This window comes from Chrysemys picta, chromosome 9, assembly GCF_011386835.1.
Source record: "Chrysemys picta bellii isolate R12L10 chromosome 9, ASM1138683v2, whole genome shotgun sequence".
Classification (NCBI taxonomy): Eukaryota; Metazoa; Chordata; order Testudines; family Emydidae; genus Chrysemys; species Chrysemys picta.
The window spans coordinates 24,424,603-24,448,533 of record NC_088799.1 but is presented as its reverse complement, the minus strand read 5'-3'; the positions used below and the strand labels follow the sequence as shown (position 1 = coordinate 24,448,533).

The window sequence follows — 23,931 nt, the reverse complement described above, 5'->3', positions numbered from 1 at the left end:
AGTCAGAGAGGAAGGTGGAGGCAGACTTCTGGGGACAGTAGATTATGGTCACCCCTAGTAAGAAAGGAGAGAGGAGTAGGCGTGTGGACACTTCAAATGAAGAGAGAGGGTGGGGAGGAGGGTTGAGTGGCTGTAAGTGGCAAGTGCAGGAGTCCCACAAGCAGGATTGTGGGAAAAGAGACCTCCAAACAGGGGCACAATAAGGGGGGTGGGGGGAAGGGGGCACAGCCCCTATTTCCACCTTTGGCCCATGCGTCGAGCTGGAAATTTGGCCAGGTTGTATTGCCACTCACTCAGATTTGGCTTGGTTGCCCCTCTGTCATGAAGGAGAGGTGGTGGGCCAAATTTAAGTGAGGAGCATTGCAAACACACATGCCTGCTTGGCACTCCAAACTCTAGAGTCTTTCCAGTGCCCATGGGCAGTGGGCACCCCCAGGAGGGTGGCAGGACTGGATCTGGGCTTTTGGTGCTTCCTGGGAAAGTAGAGGTACACAAGGAGGATGGGATCTTGGGCTGCCAGAACTGCCTGGCCCCTGGTGCATATGGGGTTTTTCGGCCTGACCATCTCTCTGGGTAAGAGCTTGGGGCTGGATGTGGGAGGGAGGCGGGGTGCAGGGGGAAAGAACTTAGGGGTATGGGGAGGGGAGGGAGAGCTCTGGGCCATCTCATTAGGAAAATTCTGGTTGTGCCCCTGCCTCCCAAGGAGAAGGCTGCAATGGGAGGAAGGGTTGCCTTATGATCAAGGCATTAGATTTGATATTCCATTGTTTGGTCTACCATAGGCTTCCTGTATGACCTTGGGCAAGTCATTTAATCTTTCTGGGCCTCCATTTGCCAACTGGATAAATGAGGATGATAGTCCTTCCTTACTCCCATTTTTAGGTTGTCTTCCCTATTTAGACTGTAAGCTCTTCAGGGGTGGAACTCTTTCGTGTGTTTGTACAGTGACTAGCACAATGGGGCCCTGATCTCAGATTGGGCCTCTGGGTGCTTTGTAATAACTATACAAATAAATAATAATGTAGAATCAGAGGGAGGCCACCAGATTCCATTACATTAGAAGGTTTGTGCAGAGTGTTCATCCCCAAACATTGAATAAATGATCCCACTTTTAATCTCATTTTAAAGTATACAATAATATTTCCTTTAAAACGTGCAAGAATTTTGTTGCAAGAAATCTCATGTAGTGAAGGCACACTTGCACGACTTCTGTTTATATTGCTTCCTACGAATGATTATACATACTCTATTGAGGAATAGGTGAGATTACTTTTTATGGAGAACTAATTTTATCATTATTTTTCATCTTCCGGGCTTTCTGTCATTCACAATCTGAATATGTATCTTTTTTGTGTATTTATATAAAAACTGCAGATCACTCTGTATCACCAGTGAATGAGTGATGTAAACACAGTGATTGCATGTGCGATTTGTTAAATTATAGATTACATTTTTACAGCTTGATTTGGTTTCTTTTGACCTGCACAAATGCATTTATTCCTCATTTTTCTCAGAATTGGATATGCATAAAAACGTTAAGCTGGTTATCTGTCACAGTAACATTGGAAAGGCCACTCAGAAGCTCCAATCACAGGCTTAAAAATGGTGTGTCTCAAATTCTAAGTAGTTCTCTATATTCTGCTGTTAAAGAAAATTGACTTGAAAGGCAATTTTTCACTACTTTGTGTGGTTGAGATGCCTGCTGAAGAACTGCTCTTTGCTGATATGGTTTTACTAGTTTGTTCTCCTCCTGTTTAGCATTTTCCTGTGCAAGAAGAAACCCAGAAGACAAAATTCCAGGCATTTGTGTAATTCCAGTAGCACAAAAACCATTTCTTAAGGAGTCATTTAGAGACACTCTGCAGCAGTTGGAGCTAGGGTGACCAGGTGTCTTGATTTTATAGGGACAGTCCCAATTTTTGGGTCTTTTTCTTATATAGGCTCCTATTACCCACCACCCCCATCCCAATTTTTCACATTTGCTGTCTGGTCATCCTAATTGGAGTTTGTTCTGGAGAGGCATAGCTTTAAAATTAGCAATGGACTAGACCAGTTTAGAAAATCAATGTGTGTCCAAGGGTGAGGTAATACTGACTAATAATTAATAAAAGCAAGCAGTGAAAATGAGAGCAGATTAAAGGAATTATTAACTATAGAGCACAAAATTTTATTCTTTTATGGTCCATTTTAGAAGTGTAGCGGCTCATTTACATAACCTTCTAATGCTACTTGCAAAAAACCCACCCCCAATCTATCACAGCTTTCCAAGTGTATCTGGATCATTTTCTACCCAGAACACCTTTATCTCATTACATCCCAGCAAATTCAAGTGGTGGATTTAAGTTAAAAATGTAATATCTCAACTTGGCTGTACAAATGCTCATTAAAGGCACTTTTGAAAGTGCTTCACAATGCTCTCTTCTGGTTTGTGGGCTATTCAATGATGTTGCTGATGCAACTTTGGAACCTTCTACAGGAATTTGTGATACATTCTGGACCATTGGAGCAGTGCCCAATGTGTACAATCTGGAAGAGCTATTCTGTTAATTTAACAGCTCTGAGTAACACCTAGACTAGGGATAAATGTAAATTGATTTTACTGATTTTATTTTGTTTCTGAGTGGGACAGTCTCCCACATACCTCAGTGGCAGAACCACTGCTGACCCAAACTTATTTTTCAGTTCACCTGCTCTTTGGCAATCTTTTGACACTCCGGTTCAAAGCTGGCATTGGAAAACATATTTTGTTACATTGTAGAAATGCAGAAATAAAGGCACAACATAAAGTGCAAGAATGTTTATTCTCGGCTTTTTGTAGCTAACACGAATCCAGCCTGCTTCCTACCCCCAGGGAACAGACATAACGGAATACTGAGTCCCAAAGTCATCATAATTTGGAAATAGCCCAATCTCTCATCATAAACACCTGTGCTAAGTAAATATGCACTGATCCAGTGTGAAAATGTGATCAGAGTACAAAATCATTCAAAATCACTTCTACTTTGCCTGTAGGAGAGATGGGCGCTTGTCTTGTGGCTGTACCATTTGCTGCAGTATGAAATGTGGGACAACATTGGCTCATGACTATTGAAAAGCTCTTACATAATCTGAAAGGCCAGTAAAAATCATCATCTTATATCGCTCAATACCCTATTTCACTCTTCCCACCTCGCCCTCCACCCCATCAATAACTCAGAAAACACCTGCTAGATATACCTTTCGGCATGCCCTGAGGTACCAAAAAAATAAAATAAAGCTCAGCTGTCTTGGGGAAAGTTGGGGAGTAAGTTGCAGAACTGAGGACCTCTCACAACAAAGGAAGTGCTGCCAGCTCGCCCCCTTTTCACCAAGCGGCAGGGCTGTTAACTTGAGCACCTCCTCTGATCACAACTTCTGCTGTATCACAAGAGAGGAGTGGTGGCCTTCTCCACAGCCAGCTCCCAAATTGTACAGCTTGACCATAATAATGTTCCACACTTTTAACAGGCTGTAGATGAATTTGTATTGTATGCAATTGTAGACTCCAGTTGTTCCCAAACTGGGGTTCGCGAAATGTTACAGGGGGTTCTCAGGAAAAAAATTCCCTAATGGTGGACAGAGCTGTCCCTAGGGACCGTGGGCAGCACGGGGCCAGCAGCCCGGAGCCCCTGGACTTCCAAGAGCTAAGCAGATCAAAGCAAGCATGTCTATCACACTGAGGAGATTTAAACTTCAAGACTCCTTATAAGAAATGGAAAGGGAGGGGGATATATTTTGCTGTTTTTAAAATTAAATAGGCAGCTAGTATTGTTTTTAAAATTATTATGAAGAACAAGTTTAAGTTTTGTTGTAACGTGCGTTGTTTGCTTGGAATGTTCAAGACCTGAATGCTTGTGTAGGAGGAACTCTTTGAGTTGGCTTCTTAAATACCTTCATACTGTTTCACATCTGATACTCCTTGATGAAACATAGGAGCCTTGTTTTAGAACAAGCTTATTCAAAGCGATACAAGCTACAAAAGTGAGATCCTGGAAGAGCGTTGCCGTTTTCATAATGTAATAAAAATACTGTAATGATCAATAATAATTAAAAATAAATAGTGTGTAATAAGCATGCCATAAATACAAATTTTATATTTCCAAGATCACTGCGTTTATAATTTAAACTCAGGTAAAGGAGAAAATCCCTGGAAATATTCATTTTTAGGAGGGGGTTCGTGAGACTTGATATTTTCGTGAAAGGAGTTCACAGGTTGTTAAAGTTTGGGAACCACTGTGTTAGACTAATAGGATTGGCCCATGAATGTGTGCCACTGTGTGGAGCATGATATGTGGGATATTTTAGGTGAAGGCAGGGGCTTTGCCTTGAAGTCTGTTTTAGGAGCAGTCACATTCTTTTGTATGTTACTGGCTTTCTATTAGTACAACACCGCTTATTTTAGCAGTCCCAATTCAGCTTTGAATGTTCGTGTTTAAACTCAATAGAAAATGGGGAACAAAATTCTGATCCCTGCTGCAGCATTATATATCCAGAGTAACTCAGTTGATTTCAGTGGAGTTACTGGATTTACACCACGATCTGAATATGGTCCATAAATTACTTCTTGAGAGCAAATGTACATCTTTGTTTTGCTTGTTTGGCAATAGTTAAAAAGCTCTTGCTTGTTTAAGTTATAAGTGCTCTGAAGTAAAGTATACCCCCACACAATTCAGATATTCACTCATTTAGAACATTCTATAGCTATTTAAAGACTACTGTTCTGTGCTGCTTGCAAATAAAAGTAATAATGGAGGCTTTTGCTTTTTATTACTTTAAGTGGTTTTAGCAGCAATGGATGTTGCCTGATGATTTGCAGAGACATACATATATATGCAGTATTCTTTTTTTGTGTGCAGCCTTTTACTGCAATTGGTGCTATAAATACATGTAAAGACTGCATGATTGAGCTTCAGTGTGTATAGTTAATATTAAGACCCTAATTCTCAAGTCTAGCTGTACCTCTTCATGGCATCTTTGCTTTCACTGAACCTGGGCCTGCGAAGGGGCAGTTCATTCCCAGCCACAGCTTGGGCTATTTCTACACTACACACCACTTTTGGTGGCATGTAGGGTCTGTGTAGCTGCACACTACTGTGAAAAGCACACCAGGTATTCACTGTGGTGTGCGTCTATGTGTGTCAGTGAAAGGCTTTGGCAAGAGGGAGGCAGTGGGAAAAGCTGAACCAGTTCCTCACTGCCTTCCCTGCTGTTGGAGCCTTTCCCTGTGGACGAGAGATGCTCCAGCAGAGGGGAGCTAGCAGCCATTCCCCACTGTTCCACCAACTGCTGCCAGAGCCTTTTCCTGCAGAGGAGAAGGGGACTTTACCTAGGGTTACCATACCTCCGGATTTTCCCGGACATGTCCGGCTTTTTGGGCTCCAAATCCCCGTCTGGGGGAAATCCCAAAAAGCCGGACATGTCCGGGAAAATCGGGACATGTGGGGCCGGCGGTGCTGGGCTGGGGGCCGGGCCGGGTGCCGGGGGCGCCGGGGGCGGCGGTGCGTGCCGAGCGCCGGGGGCCGCGGGGCCAGGGGGTGCTCGGCCGGGGACCTGGGGGCCAAGCCGACCCAGGCTGGAGACGCTGGGGGGGCCAGACTGGGCCGCGCCTCCTCCCCCCACACCCTCCTTACCTGCTTCAGGCTTCCCGCGAATCGGGCGGAGTTGGGGCGGGGACTTTGAGGAAGGGGAGGAGTTGGGGCATGGGCGGGGCTGGGGGCGGGGCCGGGGCCCCGTGGAGTGTCCTCCTTTTGGAGGCTCAAAATATGGTAACCCTACTTTACAGTGCTCAGAATAGTAGTGGAGATGGGAGGTCTGGCTTGGGCCAGCAGAGAATATGTAGGGTATGCACTCTGGGTACAAACCCATGCCCCTCAGCTGTGTCTTTGCTGACTTAATCCATGCCTCGCTATCTATACTGAAATGTGTACCCATACTAGGAGCATTACAGATGTATGTACATGATGCCCTGCTGAACCCTGCAGCGTAGATGCACCCTTAGGGGAGTACCAGGGCTGTGGTAAATTGTGCCTGGCTGACTGTGGACCTAAAGGGCTGTTCTGGCAATTGGGGAATGCCAGAGTTCAGAAGCCCACTGCTATCACATCATATTGAGGGCTGAAGACGGGGTGGAATTTCCAGAAGGGTATTTAAGCTAACTCTCTGGGCACTTTGCACTTTTATTCTACCCAACTTACACATTTTTTTCTCAACAAAATTTGCAAAATATATGTAATAAAAATATTCAGAGAGTTATTAGCCTTCCTTTTTCTCCCTGTGATTCTCATGGGGCCCTGTAGCAAATCCACTTCTTTTATTAATTAAGCTTTTTAAGACTTCCCAAAATATTTTTTCTTTGAAATAAGATAACCTTTACAACAGATTTCTATTACTGTGAATGGTATTTCCCCCCTACATAGTCTTTGCTCATTTTTCTTGAAAGATTCTTTGAAAGAAGCACATTTTCAAATATCTGGGTGTTCTAATGTTCCTTCTGCATTGTGAGCAGAAGACTTGGCAAAGATTGTCTTGAAAACATTTCAGAACTAGTCAAGAGTGTTCCTTAGGCATACTCGAAACCCTCTCCTAACCTACAGAATCTTAGCAAAAGCAGAGCTTGCAAATCTTGATGACCTCTGTAACCACAGAGGAGTCCAGATGTGTTTGACCTTGTGAAATTCCACTGAACAAAGGGAAGCCCCCTCATTTTCTTGTACTGTGGGTTTTGGAGACAGAAATGAGCTGGAAAGAGAAGCAGCTTGTGCTACTCAGCTTCCTTTCCCTCCCCAGCTTCTGTAGAACCCTTCTGCTCCAAGCCCAGCAACTCTTGCTTAGTGTGGTAAGGGAGGGGCTAAAGGATTGGACCTTAAACACGCCGGTAGACAGGGCTTCACGGGATTTTTAGGCTGAGCACATTCTAACTTATCCCTGGTTAAAAGACGCAGAACTTGAGTCAAAATCAAACATCTGAGTCTCCTCTTCCACTGAACCAAAATTTCACATCTTCAATCCCGATGTCTTAAAACCCTACTCCTAGGTTTAGCAGTCTACAAACGTTCCTCATAAAATTATTCACTGATTGAAGATTGTTTCTGAGGCTTGCTTAGCATTTGATGCATTTCAGCAAATTATTATATTCTGGTTTACATGGTAATTATCTGTAGAGATTAACTTACGCAATGCACATTTAAAATTTTTTTTAGACCCCTGGCCAACTTGATGGGCTTTCTTTCTACAGTGTGGAATCAGCTATTGTATCAGTTAAATAGTAGATTAAGCAGATACAGCCACATGGATTTTTTTTGTCATAATGGACTGTATTCTTATATAATTGCACTTAGTTTAATAACTGCAACTGTTACACTGATAGAAAATGCCAAAATGAGAGAGAGAGAGAGAGAGAGAGAGAGAGAGAGAGAGACTCTTTTTACAAAAGGCTCTGTATGAAGAAACTGCTACTTTAATAGCACTTGACTATTGTGTGTTAGTTTAAACACAGCCTTATCCAACTCTGAGTCACTGGAAAGACTCCATTGGAGTTGGACAGGGCTTTTGTCAGTTTGCATGTAACTCCTGTGTCCTTTAGCCTATAATGTGAAGCTAAATATCAAGGGAAGCTCAATTAAAAGCCAAAGGTATATGAACAAATGCGACATTTGACTGGGATGTATAGTATGAACAATTTTATTCTAAAGAATATAATCTCAGATGCCTCGCTTTACTTCTAAATTCTGCCAGACCTTATATCAAATCAGTTTTTCCTCAGTTATCAGGCATGCAGCTGCATGCAGCGTGTCCAAGCGAAGCAGTAGAGTGGAGTTTTCTTACTATTCAGTATATGAGACTGAGACCTTAGCTACATCTTTCATTATATACCCTGACTTAGGGGTTTAATATCTCAGCATTTTCAAACGATGCCGAGCTGTGGTATTTGATTATTCATATGTCAAAGGTTAGGCACATGTGCTTAAAACATCATCTTGTTCCTGATGAGAAAGGGTATAGTGGGTTCTGCTTGTTCTCAAGGAGATGGCTTGTTACCCCCACCTGAATAGAAGAGAGGTGGGAGTGACTCCCTGGAGAGAGACAGGATCAAGGGCAGTTCTGAGGGAGGCAACGTAAGAGCAGCCAAGTCTGATATCATTGTTAACCATTCCAACTTTTCCAAGCCTCAAGAAGAGGTTGAGTTTTTGACTTTATATGGTGTGTGGAACTTGCTCTAGAGCAGGTTGGAAAGAAACCTGCTTATCAGGGCCGGCTCTAGGCACCAACAAAACAAGCTGGTGCTTGGGGCGGCACATTTTTAGGGGCGGCATTCTGGCGCGGCCATGCCGCCCCTAAAAATGTGCCCCAGCCGCCCTAACTCACCTCCGCTGCTGCCGCTCGCGTGCCGCTGCTCGCCCTCCCTCCCAGGCTCTCAAACCTGGGAGGGAGGGGGAGATCCCAGCGGCCGCGGCGCGCGAAACAGCTCATTCGCGCGCCGCGGTCTTCCCTCCCGGGTTTGAGAGCCTGGGAGGGAGGGGGAGCAGTGGCGCGCGAATCAGCTGTTTCGCGCACCGCGGCCACTCGGGATCTCCCCCTCCCTCCCGGGTTTGAGAGCCTGGGAGGGAGGGGGAGACCCTGAGTGGCCGTGGCGCACGCGCTGCTTCTCCCTCTCCCTCCCTCCCTCCTAGGCTTGAGAGCCTGGGGGGAGGAGGCAGGGCTGGGGATTTGGGGAAGGGGCGGAGTTGAGGCGGGGCCGGGGGTGGGATAAGAAAAAAACGGGGGGGGGGGGGGACGGCCAAAATTGTTTTTGCTTGGGGCGGCAAAAATCCTAGAGCCGGACCTGCTGCTTATGACATGTTATCAGCTTGGATGCATGTCCTGAACCCCCAAATCATGTAATATCATTATGGCTTTTTACATTAGAGAAAACAGTGGACTTCTTTTCAGACATTTTTCTTAAAATTACCAGCCAAAAATATTTAGCTGTTTTGTTTTTTAATCCTTTTTGAGAACAATAGACATGTGACTCACTGATGAAAAATACTTGAGCTGATCATGTCGTAGCTGCTCCCTAGGTTAAAACACTGTCAGCTCAGTGTTCTTAAAAGTGTTAACCTGTGTCCACATGGCTGTTAGGGGGGGTTTCAATTGATTCAGGTTAGCTCATTTGAAAGCTCATTTTTTTTGCTTGTGCAGATATGGTCCATGTGGTGCAATGCTACAGGCCTAGCAGAGCTATATTTGAAGGCACTTTGCAGCTTCAAACTATCACTTTATAATGCAACTACTTTAATATATAGTGATTGGAATACCATATAATTTTTAAATAAATGAACAAGTAAAATCAAAATGCAACGATTCACTGAGTTTCAAACTATATGCATTATTGCAGCATTATTGTTGCAATGACTAAAATGTAAATCTCAATACACCACATTTATACTAAAGAAAAACAATAAAATAAAGCTTCAGTTAGGCTTTCACGCTGAGACCACCATCAACTGATAGCTTTGAAAAAATTGTATATCAATGTGCACCACTTATAAGAAATATAAATCAATCAATACCTTGGAGTCACAATAGGGATTATTTTGTCCCATAATGTAGGAGATGTTCAAAAATGCCCATTGTAACTGGTATGCTCTGGGGTTGTTAGATAATATATTATAGATGATAATGTAGACAATAGTAAGGGAATTCAAAAATCATTTTGTTTCCTAAGGCCTTTCCGCCGTTCCCCTCCAGATAAAGTTTTAGCAGGTCTGCTGATGAGTAATACCAGAACTAGTGCATCTACTGGTATATTTGTGCTTGGAATTTCCTCTCTCGGAGAATGTATGTGGCTCTGCGCTGCTCCTGATTCTGGCGTATGCCTTCATGGCAGAACAGATTGATTGTTTTTATCACCTATAGATTGAACTACTGCAAAGCATTTTGCTTTGGGCTACTTAATCTATTTGACGCTACTCATGAGCTCGAGCCAATGCAGAATGCAGTAACATATCTGCTTAGCAGTATAAGCCTTTTAAATCATACATCATCTGTGCTGCTTGTACTGTCTGTGTGTTGCGTCAGGAGCTCATGATATACTGTTCCTTATTTCCTGGCCCCAGTCAGATGACCTAGTCAGGGTGACTAAAGCTAACTCCCCTGTCTCTTGACTCCACTGGCCGCAGTTACACTCCTTAAGCTGCTTTGGCTTATTTGCTTCCAGCTGCAGTTCAAGATGTTGGTTTAATTTATACAGCTATATATGGGTCAGGGCCTGTCCACATCAGAAACCATCCCTGCAGTAGAAATCCGCTGAAATGCCCCTGGTGATATCTCTTATATTTGAACGTAGAGGGGAGGAGGTGAAAGTGTTTTCAATAGCGGGTCCTCCACACTCTGTATTTTATTTTCCGCTTCTGGTGCAAGAAATCCTGAGTAGTTTGACCTTTTGGACACGTTATACGGTCCATTTGATCATTTTTTGCTCAGCGGGGCTGGGAGGATGGAGTGTGTGTGGGGTCATCCCTGGAATAGATGTTATAGGTTCATATTGTTTAATTTAGTAATCTTGAATATTTGTTCGTTTTATTAATCGTGATACAAATTATATCGGAGAAATGGGAGCTGCCATTTATAGGGTGGGAGCATAGTGAGTGAGCTCCAGAGTGTAGAGAGTATACTGCTGTGGCTGGCTTGTAGATGTGCACAGAGGAGGTATTTGTCTGCAAGGAGCTTTTAAAGAAAAAGCTTTGGATTCCAGTATAAATGAAGTTCTCCTTAAAAACCCTTCATCACAAGATTCAGCTATAACAGGTACAGAATGCAGTGGAAAGGTGGCATAGAGCTACCTTTCCCTTTGCTCTCCTATGCTGCGTCACATGTAAACTAGAGGGCCTCAGGCTAGGGTTAGGGGGTAAGACTGGGTGATGAATCTGCTAAGCAGCACATGACGACTCGCATGAGCCCCCTCCCCACCGCACATCCTTTTCCTATGGCCGGGTAGGGGGAAGGTCTCGTGGCAGGAAGTGGTTGGGCTGTATTGGGAAGCAGCAGCTGCATGGTGAGCCAGGAGCTGCAGAGAAGCTGGATGCAGAGAGGGGACCCCCGGGAACTGTATGCAGGGCCATGTGCAGAACAGGTTGTGACTTCTGGACTTGGCGGGGGTGGGGGGAGCAGCAGTAGCTGTAATATTAATAATTGCTCCCTAAGCGCATGTAGTGTCTTTAAAAACTATTATGCAGGATCATTGTTGGGGCTGGATGAAAGCAATTCAGGGCCCTAGGCACACCTTCATGGGTCTCTCCACTGCCCATCACAATACTGAAACCCCTTCCCTCTTTAGGGTTGCAGAGGACACTCATACAAGAACTGTCTGCTAGACTGCCATCTTTTTGGGTAGGCGGTTAGGCGGATGATCCAGTCCTTCCTCCCCAACCTCCGGACTGCTGCTGCTTCTCTTTAGGAAAACTGGGGTCTGTCCTGCCCCCATGAGCAAAGGACTGTGTGTATGGGGGAGGGGGGTTCCCTGCTGATAGCACACTAGCAGAGCCAGGATTGGATGGTAGCAGCAGAGTTTTCCAGCCCACATGCACAGAGCTCTCTGCTGGGGTAGTGTTAGTGCGGGCACCACCAGAGCAGAGCAGCAAGCATCAGAGTTAAATGAAAATGAATGAGTTAAATGAACAGAGCAATTGGCTCAGGCTTTCCGCAGAGTCTGACAGATGTTATTGCATTGATTAAACTTGGATCATGTTTTTGAGTTTGTCTTTGCAGCCATCAGGACCCAGAAACAAGCTCTTTTTAAAAATGAAAGCGGAGACTATGACCTTCTCAGGTAACTCCAGTAACTAGGCTCCTTGGCAAGGGCATATGCTTTGATCCAGCCACGAGTCATATGCAGAGCCAGATGGCTCAATAATGAAACACTGACTATTTTACTAAAAACACTGGATTCTGTAAATATTAGAATTAATTAAATGTTTATAAAATTGTTTGAAATTCAATTGGGGCACTGCCACATGCCATGGCTTCAAGGGCATTTTTGTTTGTTAAAATTCTCAGGCCTTTATTGAAGCATGAGACCCTTCTATCATTTCTATTAAAAACCCTGCCCCCCCCCCCCCCCCGCAACAAAACAAATCAGTTTCAATTATTTGCTGCTACTTGTAGAGAAAAGAAAGTATTCATAATGAATTGTATGCACATAATAATGTAGAATCCATGGATACAATTCAGTATTATCTCATTGATTCTAAAGTTGATTATCAGATATTTTATTTGTGAAAAGACTTGTGTTCATCCTTAGCGTTTGAGGAATAAGGGAATTGCAGGAAATTTTTTCTTGCTGACAATATTAGGGAATCCTTTGAAGTTTTTTATGTTCACTTTGTGTTGTCTTTTGCTCATTACGCAACAATAATTTGAAGAAACCACACTTGCACAGCTAAGTTCCAAATAACCATGTTTACCAACTATGCACAGACACACAAGGCCCGCTATATATATCCTGCTGCTCTGCTGGTTTCTAAAACATAGTGAGCGCCACTAGAGGGCTCTCACACTATGGAAAACATGCTCTTCTTCCCTCTTTATGAAAAGGGACATAAAGAAGTTACAAACGCATTACTAACAAAACTGCTGTCACTAAATATACGACCTGCTACAAAATAAGTCCCAGAGATGGTTTCTGACTTCCTTCTGGATAATGCCTTGTAGACATCACAACAATATTTGGGCAGTGGCTGCATTTTCTGATGTAGTTGAATCAGTAACATCTTCCTGCTCTATAATGTTAGAATCACAAGTAGCAGAAACAGGCATAGGTTCACCGGTATCATCTATGGCTATGTTGTAGGCTCGGTGTTTTTCATAGGTGTTATTGGTGTAGAACATCCTGCTGAAATTGTGTTTTAAAAACTAGTTTATGTATCTTCTCCAGGATACGTTTGGTGCCATTTCTATCTGATAAGACAGAGTGGACCATTCTGATGTGATAAATCCAGATTTCTGTGAATTCTCTCTTAATAAACATTTTACTCCTTTTCAAACTGCACAGTTGAGTGTGACTGTGGCCATTTCATCACACTCTTTCTTTTGAATGTCTCTCTGTAGATTGAACTTTAACAAGTTAAAGGGGGGAGGGATAGCCTGCTAAACCCAGGGTTGTGAGTTCAATCCTTGAGGGGGCCACTTAGGGATGTGGGGCAAAATCAGTACTTGGTCCTGCTAGTGAAAGCAGGGGGCTGGACTTGATGACCTTTCAAGGTTCCTTCTAGTTCTAGGAGATAGGATATCTCCATTAATTTAAATTTAAAGTTCAGGCGAGATCTTAAATTCCATCCCATAAAACATCGCTGCTGTCCAGTAGTAACATGGACGGTGTTTCTGTAGGTTGGTAGAAAATTTGCAATCTTGTATTGTAAGCTGCATTTATCTGGGATTGTAGCATTAATTGCTCACTTGGCTGTCTGGATAAATCTTTCAGCCAATCACTTTTTTGTGATGGTAGGGAGCTGATGCAACATGTATGATACCTTTTTTTTTTTTTTTTTTTGGACAAACAACTGAAACTCTTTTTGGATGTGAATTGAGTTTCATTGTCACTAAACTCCAGCCGTCCAAAAAAAAAAAATCTTAATACTTCTATCATCTGCACTAAATTAGTTGAATTCATACCAAATACTTTGGGCCATTTAGAATGGGCATCTACTGCAATCAAAAGCATGTTCCATGTATGGTCCATTGTAATCTATGTATAAACTTGTTGCCACAGAATCCTGGTCTCTCTCAAGGAATGAAGGAGCCTGTTTAGCATATGTTATTTGCTGACAACTTTGACATTGTTTTGTTTTTCCTCTATTTGTGTATCAGTCCCTGGCCATCACAAATAGCTCTTGGCAAGGATTTTCATTTTTACAATTCCCGGAAGGCCTTATTGTAATTCTTGAAGTACTCATGACCTAAGGAGTTTTGTGGGAATAACTGCTCTGGTGTCACTCACAGGCAATCTTGATATACACAAAACTGTTGTTTTTAGAGCAAAGAATGTTGGAAATGGTTGTTTTTGTGCATAATTCCATTCATTCATCATACTGTGCACTTCAGCTGTCACTGGAACTTTGCTTAGTTTTGTGTTGGACTGTGGTAGTTGTTACTGGCAAGGATTTGATTAGAGCTTTATAGAACATGTCTACTCTGTCTGATTCAGTTTCAGTATCCTTACCTTACCTGCTTCCAAAGGCAAGCTTGACAAGTGATAGACATTCACATGTTGTTCAGTACCTTTGAACTCAATATCATCACAGTGAACGCTGAAGAATAGAATCCATCTCTGTGATTGTACGGCTGCTGTTACTGGTACGGCTTTCTTTGGGTTAAACATTGATGATCTGTAACTGGAATAAATTGTTTCCCACGTAGATATTGGTTAAACTTTTTAACTCCCCAGACTAAACTTGGATCCTCTACATTTGAGTATAGTGTTGAGCTGGGTTAAACGTTGTTATGGATTGGGTGCAACCACGAAATTCATCCTGAAGGAAAGGCAAAGTGATTGAAATAACAGCAGTCTCCAAACCCAAAGCACAGGTGCATGTCTCTGCCCAAAACAAAGGCAAATTCAAATCTGCTCAGAAGTGTGGGTGTGAGAGAGAAAATCAGGAGACCGCACACAGGGTGAGACAGAGGGTACGTCTACTCTGCAAATTACCTCCTGTGGCAGCGAGTCTCAAAGCCCAGGTCAATTGATTCGAGCTCATGCTTGGGGCTAAAAATAGCTGTGTAGATGTTCCCACTTGGGCTGAAGCCTGGGCTCTGAAACCCGAATGGGGAGTGCCTTAGAGCCCCGGTTCCAGTTTGAGCTGGAACATCTACACGGCTGTTTTTAGGCATATAATATGAGCCCTATGAGCTTAAGCCAGTTGACCTATGCTCGGAGACTCAGTGCTGCACGTTTTTTATATTTTTGTTTTGCGGTGTAGATGTACCCTGAAACAGAGACAGCCTGGACAAACACAGTGTGTGACTCTGAGAGCAGCCTAGCGAGGGGGCTTCTGTGCCGTGCCGCTTCCAGCAGCTCCCATTGGCCTGGAGCAGCGAACCGCGGCCAGTGGGAGCTGCGATCGGCCAGACCTGCGGACGGGGCAGGTAAACAAACTGGCCCGGCCCGCCAGGGGCTTTCCCTACACAAGCAGCGACCCCAGTTTGAGAAACACTGATCTAGACAGAGGAAAAAAGTTCACAAAATTTTAAGAGCGATCTAGTGGGCATAATTTTTTTGAAAAACTGTTAATGGTAGAAAACTCAGTGTAACCTCAAGCCAAAGTTGATTTGAAATATGCATGATGGGTCTCTAGATGATGATGTCATTCAAAAGCAAGCAACCTGAGATGTTCTGAGAAATAAGATATTTTTCTAATAACCTATTTTTTGAATCTGTGACCTCCACTAAGGCTTAGTTACAGCATCACTCAATGCCATGGTGATGGGCACAATATCTGAATATAAAGCAATGGAACTTCCATAAAAGCTTTATGAAGCTTTATAACATATTTTTGGCTAAATTTCAAGTGAATTTGCACTAACTTTTGATTTAACTGGGGCTACTGTATGGCGTCAAGTGAAAAACATGCAAACTTCTGAATTTTCACAAGCCATTCCAGGCTAAGTGTGGTCACTCAAGTTTTGTTTTGGGAGTTGAACCTTGTTTGGGTCTGAAACCATCGAGTGTGAACACACTAAAACTGAAAAGGGAAAAAGAAACTTGAGTCAAGCACTGTCCACTCTAACCAGTGAGTTAGAGGTGGCTATAGTCACAATGCATTTCTTACTTAAATTCAGATTTAACCTAGACAAATCAATAATTTTACATTAAAACAATGGTCAAGTCTGGCTCCAATCCTGCAAGCTGCTGCCCAGAACTGCCAGATCAGGCTTTTAGTCTTCAGGAATATGAAATGAATAATGCAGATAAATTGAACTGCCAGCCCTGGAATAGGCAGCAGAATAGTTAACATTGTAAATGGTATCAGTGATGGTTTATTCTGCATATTATCAATTGTTGATTAATCATATTCTGTCCAATAATTTTTGTGTGTCAGATATGAAGAGCTATACGTCTATGTATTCCACCGTTGAATCTTCTGAGGTACAAGCTCAGCTCATTGCATTATTTAAGTAGTGTTGGCAGTAGAGCTGGGTGAATAATGCAAAACACTTACACAATTACCCTCTCAATTTATTAAAAATGGTTGCACTTCGATTATATTCTCATCCCTTTATCATGTTCGCTTTCTGTGAATATTCCAGCAGATGACTTTACTGACAGGAATGGTCAAAGAAACTGAATTATGTAGCATATGTGAATTCATGATAAGTTTTCACAAAAGAAACCTTATTTTAAGAGTTCTCCAGTTGGATAACTGAAACAAATCATGCAACCTCTGTGTCTAGTCCAAACAGTTTGCATTTAAATATTGAATACCCTCAGTGTAAACCAGGTCAGGCCAATAATTATATGCAAAATTATACAATAATTTCAAATATCAGATTAATTCAAGCAAATTGTGCTGTTCATGAAAAATTCATGAATTGCAACAGAGATTAAATTGAATGTATAGCTATTTTCTGATCTATTTGCTCAAGTCTAGTTAGCATTGAGATGTTAGAGAGAAAATCCAACATGTAATTAGAAAACCTGATAATTAAAATATTTTTTTCTCTTCACTTTTCTGGTCTTTTATCCAAAAATTGTGTTGAGGCAGATTCCAGTCTACAACTCTACTGTTATCGAAAGTGCCAAATCTATAGTGACGTGTAATAGAAATGCTGAACCAGATTCTTGTCTTGTGCTGTGTCTACACTGCACTGCACTGCACTGCACTTCCTTAAAATTTGCCTTTGGCCATAAACTGTGCATTGAGGAGTATATTGGGTCATTGCTGCTATTACCATCTGGGGCTATACTTGTGGGCAGAATATGGCCTTATGGCTGGTCTCTGGGTTGGGGAGCATTCCATAGCTACGTGCATACTTTCCTGGATTCCAAGGCCAGAAGGCACCATTGTGATAATCTATTCTGGCCTCCTGTATTACACGGGCCATAGCACTTCTCCAAAGTAATTCCTAGGGCAGCTCTTTTAGAAAAACATCCAATCTTGATTTAAAAATTGTCAGTGATGGAGAATCTACCATGACTCTTGGCAAATTGTGCCAATGGTTAATTACCCTCCCAGTCAAAAATTTATGCCTTATTTCCATTCTGAATTTGTCTAGCTCAATTTCCAGCCATTGGATCGTGTTGTATCTTTTTTTGCTAGATTGAAGAGTCTATTATTAAATATTTGTTCCCCATGTAGGTACTTATAGACTGTAATCAACTCCCCCCCTTAACTGACTTTGGAATAAATTGAGCTCTTTCAGTCTCTCTTCTTGTTTTCTAAACCATTAACCATTCTCGTGGCTCTTCTCTGAACCCTCTCCAATTTATCAACATCATTCTTGAATTGTGGGCACCAGAATTGGACACACTATTCCAGCAGTGGTCACACCAGTGCCAAATATAGAGGTAAAATAATCCCTCTATTCCTACTTGAGATTCCCCTGTTTATGCATCGCAGTGTCATATTGGGAGCTCAGGTTCAGTGGATTATCCTCCATGATCTGCAAATCTCATTCAGAGTCACTGCTTCCCAGGATAGAGTCCTCCATCCTGTAAGCATGGCCTACTTTTTGTGTCTAGATGTATACATTTACATTTAGCTGTATTAAAATGCATATTGTTTGCTTGATAAACTGGGTGCAAGCAATTTACATCACTCTGATGCAATGACATATCCTTTTCGTTATTTTACCACTCCCCCAATTTGTGTCACAGCAAACTTTATCAGTGATTATATTGTTCTTGGTCATTGATAAAAATGTGAACTAGCATAGGGCCAAGAGCCGATCCATGTGGGGCCCACTGGAAATACACTTGCTTGATGATGATTCCCTGTTTACAGTTACATTTTGAGACCTATCAGTTAGCCAGTTTTTAATCCATTTAATGTGTGCCATGTTAATTTGATATCATTCTAGATTTTTAGTCAAAATGTCATGTGGAACCAAGTCAGTGCCTTACAGAAGTCTAAATTTATTAAGTCAACACTATTGTCTTTATTAACCAAACTTGTAAGCTCATCAAAAAAGATATCAAGTTAGCTTGACCGGATCTATTTTCCATAATCTCATAATCTCATGTTGACTTGCATTAATTAAACTACCCCCCTTTTAGCTCTTTTAATTGAGTCCTGTATCATCCCCTCCACTGTCTTGGCTGGGACTGATGTCAGGCTGACAAGCCTTATAATTGGGTCATCCCATTTACCCTTTTAAAATATTGACACAACATTAGCTTTCTTCCAGTCTTCTGGAGCTTCCCCAGTGCACCAAGACTTATTGAAAATCAGCTTTAGTGGTCCAATGAGCTCCTCAGCCAGTTCTTTTAAAACTCTTGGATGCAAGTTATCTGGATCTGCTGATTTTAAAATGTCTAATTTTCATAGCTTCTGTTTAACATCCTCCAGAGATTAGTGGAATGGAAAGAGTGTTATCACTATTTATGAACTGAGTACTGTATCAAGTGCTCCATTATCTTGTCTGGGATGGATGTCAGGCTGACATAATCACTTAACAAATGGGGGTGAAGTGGAGTGGGGTGGTTGGTTAATGTAAGGAAGTGATTGAAGTATGGATTGATATGCCTACATTTCAAAAAGTGGTCACCAGTCCTTGATTGCCTGCTCTTTCCAAATTGGCCATACATTCTGTTGCCACAGCTTCCTGTGATCTGCTGTGTGGGTTAGAGGCTGAAGAATTGCTAATAATGGGAGATGCCCACTATCGGACAAAGCTATACTGCTGATGTGAAACCTATCTTCTTGTCTGGCTGTGGCTTATTGATATCCATGCTTGTCCTGAAACAATTTCTTCCCCATTTGCCAATATACTATTAGCACTGTTACTGCTGCTGGTGCGACTTCATTTCTTCAACGTATGTAGATAGCTCAGTTGAACAGAGACTACGGAGGGCATTTGCCCTTAGGTCTCAGTATTCTAATTGTGACAAAGGTAGGAGATAGTTAAAATATGAAACCAGTGGCAATGCCATAGACTGTCAGGGTATGTCTACACTACATTGTAAGCCCAAGGTTAGTGGATTTGAGTCAGCTAACGGTGGGTTAGGAACTCAGGGCTTGAACGTCTACACTGATAGTTAACCATATGTTACGAATTTTCTAACCCAGGCTGGAACCTGGGGTTCTGGCATCCCTAAAGCAGCACATAGACTCCCTATCACCTTCCTGAAACGTGCCCACTTTAGCCCTTTGACTGTGGTGCACTGTGGGAAAACTTGACTGTCCACTCTGCACGTTACAGGAAGCAGCCCACCAAAACATTCTGCAGAGTGCTTGCTTTGGTCTGTGCATGTCCAGCTGCTAGTGTCAGCAACATGGAGAAAGGCACATTTTTGAAGAACTTTTCTTGCTTGCACTTTCACTCCTGTGACAGGAAGTGGGCAGAGCTTCTGAGGCACACTGGTGGACATTTTGGTGGCGTTTTCTGGCCCACCAATGGCACTTGACAGAGCTTATGGAGGAAGAGGACACAGACATGGTAAACTCAGATTGGCTGATGCTGTTCATGACACTCTGTACAACTGCTGATGCCCCCTGCATAGACTGGTTCTTCTGGAGCAGGGCCACCAGTGCATACTGGTGGAACCGCATCATCGTGCAGACGTGGGGTGAACAGCAGTGGGTCCAGCACTTTTGCATGAAGAAGCTACATGGAGCGTTATGAGCTGCTTCCTCCGACCCTCCAGTGTGAAGACACACAAGAGGGCGGCCATCCCAGTCCAGAAGCGGATTCCTAAAGCCATCTGGAAGTTGGCTCCCCTAGGCTGCTACAGGTTCATTGCCAACCCGTTTGCCATTGGAAAGTTGACTGCGGATAAAGTGGCAGTGGAAGTTTCTGAGGCAATCAGGCATGTGGTTTATCCCAAGGTGGCAGGCATAAAAGGTATTTATGAAGTAATTGCTGGCTTTGAGAGAATGGTTTCCAAACCGCTCTAGGGCCATTGATGAGACTCTCATGTGCCCATCGTTTGCCCTCCTCAAGGAGCACATGAGCCAATAAACCACAAAGGGTACTACTCTATTCTTATGCAGGCCCTCATGGACTACAGAAGTCTATTTATGAATATCAATGTGGGTGGCACCTGGAAAGTTCATGACACCAGTGTTTTGCCGATTGGGAGTCTATTGACATGGACAGCCTGGAACACTATTCCCACTGAATGACATTGTTATACACGGAGTTACTGTCCCCACCATTATTCTGGGGGACTCCACATACTTCCTTTTGCCTTGGCTTATGAAACCATGTCTGATTTCAGAGGCCCTGGCAAAAGGTTTAATTTCACTCTCCGGTGAAGTGGTCATTGTAGCTTTAGATATACAGTGAATGAAGAGCAGATAGATATGGCGTCTGTACAGTTGGTGACTTCAAAAGGGACAACTTGTGCTTAAATACTTAGCTGAATCAGGGCCCATGCCATTAACTGAAATTAATGCACTGAAATTTAGAATGGCTGTGGTTTTTGTCAGTGGTCAGTTTTTTAGATGGTAAAGTTCAGATGATTGTACTTATAAAAGGTTTTAATGTTCTACTCAATCATTTATTGGAAAATACATGTAATGTAACTGGCGTGTTGATATGCCATGCTGCTCTCTATATAAATGATTATCCAAAACATTGAAAATAAAGTGGTTCTTGATATTACATTGACAACTGTTATTATGTATCCCCGTCTTGAGAACTCCCGTTTGGAAGAAAAGACTGAGATGTTCATTGCAGTGAGACAAAATGTAAAAAGACAGTGCATTGTGGATTTTGGAAATGCTACTGAGGGAACACAGTTAGCTGCATAAATGTATAGTCCCTTACACAATAAAATCAACTTAAAGATCTTTTGAAATATGAATTTAGAATTGAAAAGCTCCCTGAGCAGAACTGTGGTTCCATGGGCAAGATTATGTAGTAGTTACACAGCTGACTACATTTTCTCATCCATTCCATGAACATTTATGAAGTTTAGCTGATCCAATTATGCTGCAAGTGAAGCCCTGCAAAGAACCTGTCAAAACATGTAACGTAGTTAAATTTATAGTACAAATGATGAATTCATATTTTTAATGTGCATCAAACCTGCAAGTAGCTACAGTTTTATTTTTGTCTTACTGCAATTTACCAGTGACTTCTTCTGGTTTAGACCCTGGAGCAAAGTGCAAGTATAGTTCAGTGTTTTATGCTGTGTGTATCCTAATTTTAAATGATGAACTAGAGCCTTTATTCTCCTGTCACTTTTATGCCATGTACCACTACAGTTGGTTTGGATCTTTGAGAGAGACATGGAATAGGATTGTCATTAAGTGTGCAACAGGTACTGTGCCACTGTAAATGCCCACACTTCAGAGCTCTGTGTCAAACAGCAAGAAATAATCTCTTAGGAATTGGTCTCTTGACCAGAAAGGAAATTTTCTCACTCAGAATCTCTTCTTTTAGAATATAGATGTTTTTACACACTCGCACCTCCTCAGCCCCCAAAAACATATTAATTAGCGCTCCCCCATGTCACCTCTAGCTTACATATAATAAACAACTTTTAATTGTATGCAGTATGGCATTGCTGTGGGAAACAAATAGAAAATAACAGTATGATGGGACGTGAAAAGTTGCTTTAGGCTGGGTACATGTCACCTTCATTTATACCATTACAATCTCAAGTTCTGCTCTCAGATACGTGGGCAGAGGTTTTGCTGCAGATCTTTTAAATACAGTTACAGTGGAATGCAGTGGCTGACTTTACAGACTCTGGTGCAGCATGTACCTGTGCATCTGAGAGCAAGATAGTGTCCTAAATCAAAGGCTGTGTGCTTTTCTACAGAAATAAATGGTCTTGAAATTTCCAAGTTGCTCAGCTGACACATGTAATTAAGTTGAGATATGTTGCCAACATGCATCTAGAGAGGAATAGTAACCAAAAGGAGAAGGCCATTTCTTAGGCAGTGAGGAAAGTGGTTTAGATTTCCCCTTTAATGTTGCATGTAATTACGTAGCACTGATGTTAACATGGATCATATACATCCCCTGTATAAGGTAATGTTAACCCTAAACATTTAATTGCATGCAATATTGCAGTGACATGGAAAATGCAAAGGGTAAGAATTGTTGTTTTCTCTACAAGCATTTACATACACGTAAGACAGCATTATAGGAAAATATTAAGTCAATTGTTGTTTAGGGCTTAATCATACCATTTAGGCACAGCACAGGGTAAGGAACTCTGCAGAAGTGCACTGGACCAAGGGCGGCTCTGTGGGCAATTGTGCTTCAGGAATTGTTCTTGGAACTTTCTGGCAGGTAGGGGGAGCACACCCATAGTTACAACCTATCCAGGGGTACAGCATACTCCTTCCTGTGTGTCAGACCAGTTCTTCTGGCCACTGTCCTGGAGTATGTTTATGCTTTTGGTACTGGCTATTTTAGAAACCAGCCTTCCCCTTTGCCTTTTTCTCTATTCATCGTCCAGGCAGTTTGATTGCCACATGAGCATTATAAAATAGGGATAAGCAGACTGGTTAGGAGGAAACCATGACTTTATTGAACCAAATCCTAGCCCTATTGAAGCTTTAGCTCTCTCTTCAGATAAAACATCTTCTTCTAATATTTCTTGAGACCAGAGAAAATAGAAGAAATAGCACTCCTAATATCACTCATTTCTCCCGACTTCGAATAACTTGAGTGGTTAGTGTCTGCCACTATTTGCTTTAATATAAGGAGGGCAAGCATTAGTGGTAGCTCTTCCCTGGTTCCTCATGTGGTCCTGCAGTGTTTCCTCCACTGCATTCACTAATTCTTGTAGGTCTCAACTTGTATTTTGATGTTTCTAGTCCTTTTTTACATTAGACATGAGAACTAAAGGCAGCCAGGCTACTCCTCATTCAGCAGTCAGAGTTTGTGCTCCTGCTCCATGAAAACAGCCTTTAACAGGTGGTGACTTGACCTTGCACATCAGCAGTTCAGAGGCAGAAAATGTAGGCATGTCTGTTTTGAGTAGAAGAACCACAGATTAAATCAAAGCGAGCTACACTGGGACAGAAGATACAGAGTCTAGAACTACTACTATGCAATATTTAAAGGGGGGGAAGAAGAGAGAAGTCCAGTGCATTGTGGGTATGTCTCTGCCAGTGTGCCTTTACTTCTGACCACGAATAATAGGGTTTTTCTAAAGCCCAGTTGAGGATGTCCTATTAAAAACGTCAGGGATCAAATTCAAAATCCTTCAAGAAACCTGTAAACAGCCAATTTAAGACAAATTAGGAAGAACATGAAGCATCATAATGTGTATTTGTCTCCAACTCATACTGCCCGATAGCATAGTCTGTTAATACCTTCCAGAGGTTAATGAAATACCAGCTTGACACCTCTGTGAGGTAAGGAAGCGTTGCTTTCTCCATCTGACAGATGAGGTCCAGTGACTTGCCCAAAAAATCACACAGGAGATCAATTGTAGAACTGGACAGAGTTCACCTCTCCTGAGTCCCACAGTAGTGCCATACACACAAGATCGTCCTTCCTCCAGTGCCACATGAAGTAACCTTAACAAGTGTTCAGACGTGTTCAGTGGAGAATAACATATTTAAATATGCCACTCTACATGTTAACTTACTGATTTTCATAAGAATTTATTAGCAGTTCTTTTTGACTGTGTAAGGGTACGGATTCACCCCTGCATCATCCCCTACTGGTTATTCCGGGGAATCAGCTCGTCCAGCATCTGGAGTGCCCTCTGCAGGCTGGTGATCCACCTTGTCCCTACTTCTGGCCCCTGTGTCCCTC

General features: G+C 42.4%; 1 protein-coding gene across 5 annotated transcripts in view; it reads left to right on the top strand.

Moving 5' to 3' along the window:
• The window catches only part of KCNAB1 (potassium voltage-gated channel subfamily A regulatory beta subunit 1), a 262,161-nt gene that overhangs the window by 62,943 nt on the left and 175,287 nt on the right, over positions 1-23,931 (top strand). The window lies entirely within an intron of this gene.